Source organism: Ictidomys tridecemlineatus, chromosome 13 (genome assembly GCF_052094955.1).
Source record: "Ictidomys tridecemlineatus isolate mIctTri1 chromosome 13, mIctTri1.hap1, whole genome shotgun sequence".
NCBI lineage: Eukaryota > Metazoa > Chordata > Mammalia > Rodentia > Sciuridae > Ictidomys > Ictidomys tridecemlineatus.
The window spans coordinates 28,988,570-28,994,853 of record NC_135489.1 but is presented as its reverse complement, the minus strand read 5'-3'; the positions used below and the strand labels follow the sequence as shown (position 1 = coordinate 28,994,853).

At 35.0% G+C, this 6,284-nt stretch overlaps 1 pseudogene; it reads left to right on the top strand.

Moving 5' to 3' along the window:
- Positions 1–5,142: 5,142 nt before the first annotated feature.
- LOC120886700 (U6 spliceosomal RNA) lies at positions 5,143–5,242 on the top strand (annotated as a pseudogene).
- The last annotated feature ends 1,042 nt before the right edge of the window (positions 5,243–6,284 follow it).

Sequence of the window (6,284 nt, the reverse complement as noted above, 5' to 3'; positions counted from 1 at the left end):
TGAAGAGAATAAAGTCTTATTCTAATACATAAAAAAAGAATTATATAACATTCAAACAATGAAACTCATCAAAAGAAAAATACTTCCAGTTATACCTTTGCATTTACATTTCAGTTTTCTTCATTTCTTTGTAGTTTCATTTCTAATTCCATATTTATATGCAACATTATGTTTTATGTGAATCATAAATATAATGTGGGCTCTGACAAAAATAGCTCAGCCTTTGTGCTTGAAAAGGCTCAATTTGCAGAGATACTTGAGGTATTTATTAGAGAAAGGTGACAAGTAGGAAATGACATGCTCAATTATAGTGAATACACAATAAAAGTACAAGTGATGGCAGTCTGCTTATAGCCAAGCCTGTGTCGTCTGCTGAAGTCACGGACAACGTGCTTAGGAAAAACCAGGCCAGGATGGAATAATTAGTGAAAGCTCTTCGGACAACATCCCAGGAAAACTTTGACCACCAAGATAGAATAACAAACATCTTTGGTCTCTGCTAAAGAGTGTTTTATGGAGATTTCATGGACTGAATGTATCTTCCCAAAATTCATATATTGAAGTCCAAATCCCAACATGGACTTTAATGTTTAGACATAGAACTTCCAGGGAAGTAATTAAGGTTAAATAAGACAAGCCCTTGATTCCATAGGATTAGTTATCTTATTAAAAAGGACAACACAGTTACTTTTTTGGTCTTTTTTCTCCAAGCATGCACAAAGAAGTCACAAGAACAAAAGTGCTTTAATACTTGCTAAGTACAGGTTAAGAGGCTGTTTCAGAAAAAAAAAAAAAAACTTATCTGGCAGCACCTTGATTTTGGTCTTCCTAGCCATCAGAACTGTGAGGGAAAAAAAATTCCAGGAGTGAGAATGTAGCTCAGTGGTACAGTGCTTACCTAGCTCTCACAGGGCCCTGGTTTCAATCCCCACTAACAAAAATAAGTAAATAAACAGAAAGAAAAAAGAAAGAAAGGAGGGAGGAAGGAAGGAAAGAAAGAAAGATGGAAGAAAATATTAGTTGTGTGAGCAAACTAAGATGGAAGTAGCAATCAGGATAGGGAATCAGATATGTGCAGAGTGCAGGTTTAAAGAATAATTTCCAAATGTGCAAATATCAAGTGATTTTCTGATAGGATAAATGGCATTATTTATCTCTCTATGCTCTGTTTCTTCATCAGCAGATTTTATTAGATTAAATGTAAAGTTTGTTCAAATCCGAGGTTGTATCTTCCTATGTGACAAACAGTGTATGTTCTAAAAATCATTGCCATAATATCTTTCATCCCACATGTTTCCTTTAAAATATAACTTTGGTAATTTTCTATCATGAAGTATGGTCTATATTTCCTCTCCATGGTTCTGAGTGGTTCCCACTCCATGATTCTGGCAAAAATAATTCTATGTGATTTTCAAGGTGAGGTCAAAATAGGTGATAAGTTTCTATCACATTCTCTTCATTATATTCTCTTAGAATCATCTTGTGATAGAGTCGAATAGTGACATGCCGAAGTTCTGTGTATGTATTACAACCAACAGACTCAGCTTAGCTCTTAGCCAATAAAAAGTAACATTTATCAGACATTTCAGTGAACGAGACTTCAGAAGTCTAAAGCCTAAAACCATTAATTTTCTCCATCCATAAGTCTTCCTACTTGGATTTTCAGACATTGTGAAAAGAAAAGTTATCTTTAGTACCCACTTTCCTAGTTCCACCAAAGAATTCATAAGCCCTAGATGACTACATTTTGAGTAGTTTATTATCTGATGATAATAACTAAAATGATCGCATATTACAGATATGATAGAATGCTGTTAGTTTGATTGCTTCATTTCTGCTGTGGTAAACTGAGTTTAAAAATTTAAAATAAAATCTAATAATAAATTACAAAGTTGGGTCATGAAGTCATAAATTCCCATTAATATAAGTTTTACGGTTGGGACTACAGGTCTACCTGTCTTGAACACTACAGGAGGCTCTCCTGCACTAGTTTGCTTTGGTTATGATCTTTCAACATTCGTATATTTATGGTGTCCAGCCTAGTGTCCAGTTCAGTAGTCCACATTTTTTCACTGAATGAAGGTTTGAATCTAAAGATACATCCATACCATGTTATTCAATGTTAGAAGAGGAGGCAAAAAAAAACTTACAATAACAGTCATAAAGACAATCATCAACCTCATTATAAATAACATTTCCTGTGTAACTTCTATATGCTGGTCACTGACCAAGTACTTTACATGAATTTGCAATTTATTATTAATAACTACCCCTCCTGGGTAGCTACTATCTACCCTTTCTGATTTATAGATAAAGAAAATTTCCAGCAGATTAATGGTTTCCCCACTGCTACTAACGTAGGAAGCAGCAGGATTTTTGAGACCCAGATACTGGGCTCCAGAATCCAGGCTGAACCTCTGGCCTATAATTTATACTAACTAGTAGAAAAGGCTTATAAGGTGAGAATATAAAATATTCCCTGATCATTCTGAATTACAGTGATTTTTCACCGAGTTCATTTCAGGCATGCATATCTTGATAAGCAGCTCCCACTTGTGACCCCTTGAATACAGAAACATCTATCTCAAAGGCATTGACTAGGTCTATAGTCAATAGAGAATGGTAATGTTAACTAGTGGCCCACAAGGAGGCTCAATTGAATGCCTCAGATGACCTGAAAACTTCATAAAACTTATTCAAGTAAAAAGCATTCACTGCAGGGGCTGGGGTTGTGGCTCAGTGGTAGAGTGCTTGCCTTGAAAGTGTGAAGCACTGGGTTCGATACTCAGCACCACATAGAAATAAAAAATAAAAGTCCACCAACAACTACAATGAATAAAATTTTTTTTTAAAAAAAAGCATTTACTGCAAATTAAAGCTACTCTGAGACTTTATCTCTCTCCAGTCAGAATGGCAATTATCAGGAATACAAGCAACAGTAAATGTTAGCAAGGATGTGAGGAAAAAGGTACATTCATACATTGCTGGCGGGGATGCAATGGAAAGAAGTATAAAGATTCCTAAGGAACTATGAAATGGAACCAACATTTGACCCAGTTATCCTACTCCTCCATATATATCCAAAGGACTTAAAATCAACATTCTACAGTGACAGCCACATCAATATTTATAGCAGCTCAATTCACAATAGCCAAGTTATATAACCAAACTAGGTGCCCTTCAAGATTAATGGATTAAAATTGGTATATGTATACCAATTTTAATATATATATTATATATAGATAGATATTACTCAGTCATAAAGATAAAAATGGTATATAGATATAGATATAGATATTACTCAGTCATAAAGAAGAATGAAATTATGGCATTTGCTGGTAAATGGACGAAACTAGAGACTATCATGCTAAGTGGAATAAGTCAATCCCCCAAAACCAAAAGCTGAATGCTCTCTCTGATGTGTGGATGCTAATGGGTTGGGGAGGGAAGAATAAATATAAGTTCATTACATTAGACAAAGGGGAAAGAATGAAAGGGAGGAGGGATGGGAATAGGAAAAACAGTAGAATGAATCAAACATAACTTTTCCTATGTTCATATTACATGACCAGTGTAATTCCCCATCATGTACAACCACAAGAATGAGATCCTAATTAGAATAAATTATATTCCATGTATGTATAATGTGTCAAAAATATACTCTACTGTCATTTATAACTAAAAACAACAAATTTTTAAAAAGAAAAAATAAATAATCACCATGGGCTGAGGATGTGGCTCAGTGGTACAGCAGTCACCTAGCAAGCACAAGGTCTCAGGTTCAATCTTCAGCACCACAGTCACCACAATAAATAAATACATAAATACATTTACTATGCCACTAGTAATATTTTATACCTGTATGCTTATTTCCTCCTCAGTCCTCAGTCATCCTATAATATTGTCTGACACTAGTATTTACAGTCATCTAAGAAGATTCTTCATGTAAAAAGAGAAAATAATTAGGAATGATCAAATGAATGTCACGTCACCGCAGTAGAGAATTTAATCACATCTTTTATTTTAGTTTCTCTGAATAAAAATGAGTAATTGCTGTCAATTATGAACTAAACCAATTGAAATGGAACAGTTGAATTTTAAAAGACTAAAAAGCATTATTGCACTCAAACAAACAAATTGCAATCAAGATATAATTGTATGCTTCTAAGCAATATTCTCATGAATCTCAGGGATAATTGGTCAAAATAACAACACACAAAAAAATTATTGGATGCAAAGAGAAGAAATCTCAAGAATTTGGCTGCATGAGCAATGGGTGTGTCGAAGACAGAAGAGGGAACAGAACAATGAATGGCCTAGGAATCATACAGCACATGCCCAGCTCCCTACTTGCCTATGAAAAAGTTGCTCATTGTCTTTAGATTTAAGTTTTCTCATTTGCTGAATGTAATAAAGGAGATTTCTGAATATTTGTTCAATTTGGGGGAGATTTAAAATTCAATCTTCATAATATAAGGATGTATTTATATTTGTATTTTAGGACAAATTACTTTGCAACATTAACTCCTTTCCTGATTGGCATTAAAAGTGAAAAGGATACTAATGTTTCTCCATTGACCAGTAAGAGTTTTAAGCAGGGCTGAGGGAACAGGTTTTGATATCTGGAAAAAAAAAATGTACTAAAAGAAGATATTTCTCAATGTGAAAATCAACTAATTAATATTCTTTATTGTCTATCTCTCTAGGAAAGTTTCATTCAGCCTCCCCCAAAAAAATCTTTTGAGAAATAAAACATAAAAAGTGATATAGTATTTATTTATTTACTCTATTGCACATTGACAGAAGCATTTTACAGGTACCATTTAATCAATTGCCACAATATCTCCATGAAGCCAGTTTTATTATTGTCCTATACAGTTGATAAGACTGAGACTTCAAGAAGGCTATGCATACTTCCAGCAATGACATAACATTAGAAACCACTAGAGAGAGAGAGAGAGAGAGAGAGAGAGAGAGAGAGAGAGAGAGAGAGAGAGAGAGAGATAAACACCCCAGATTCTTCTATTTTTGAACTTCAGATATTTTGGGGTTTAATTATATTTGTCATACCTAGGAATTGTGTCTCCTAACTTTTTTCTTAGGTTACCCCTTCCCTGCCTTTAAATAAGGTTGTCTATCTTTGCATTTTTGCACTGCATATACTAAATCTGGAATGATACAGACATTAAGATAATTCCTGAGTAAGGATGATTTGCAAAATAATGAACTGTTCCATGTTTTTCTAATTAGGGATTTAAAGTCAAATATTATTGTCCAAAGCAGGGGTCAATAAATTTCTCTTGAAGATTCTGAAATTAACTATGCTTGGCTTTGCAGGCCACAATGTTGTAACTAGTCAGTCTTCCAGGTAAAGCATGAAGGCAACTATACATAACATGCAAATGTGCTTGCAGCTGTGTTCCTGAGAAATAAAAAGAAATACACATCTTGTTCTCTGCCCCACTTCCTTGTGCAGAGCTCTTAAAATCCTCATCATTTCTAAGAGAATCTTTCATTCTAATATTTGGGGTTTGCCCAGGTTCCTGACAATGGAGTTACTAAATCCCTTGGAACTTCCCAGGTAATCTGAGAGACTTATGTTCTGATGAGGAGCTCTTGATGAATCCCAAATAAGGGCCGGCCACCGGCAGTACTAATCCATAATAACAGGCTTGGAGATTTAGCCTCAGCCCCCATTCTTTGAAGAGGAACTAGGGGATGGAAATAGAGTTAGTAATTGATATTTCTATGTGATAAAGTCTCCATTGACATTCCTAGAACTATGGAGTTCAGAGAAACTCCAGGTTGGTGAATACATCCACCAGAGGGTGGTACAGCCCAGCTCCATTGGGAACACAATGTGGTAGGGACCTCAGACTGCATCCTCTGTTATATCTATCATTTAAAAACTGGTGAATGCATGCAAAATATTTTCCTAAGTTTTGAGAGCTATTCTACTAAATTAATCAAACCTGAGGAGGAAATGTTTGGCTGTCTAGTCAGAAGTGGAGGTGATAATCCACTATTTGTGACTGAAATCTGAAATAAAGGCAGTTTTGTGGGACCTAGCTTTTAGCCTGTGAGATCTGACTCTGAAGTAGGAATTGAATTGGATTGAGGATAGCCCAATAGTGTCTGCTGGAAAATACACGGCAAAATTGCTTGATGTGGGAAAAATACATCCATCTGATAACAGATGTTATTAAATGTGCTCACTGACATACTGATAGTAAGAAACCAGCCTGCGGTCATTATTTTATTTATCTCATGTTTCCATCAAAAGT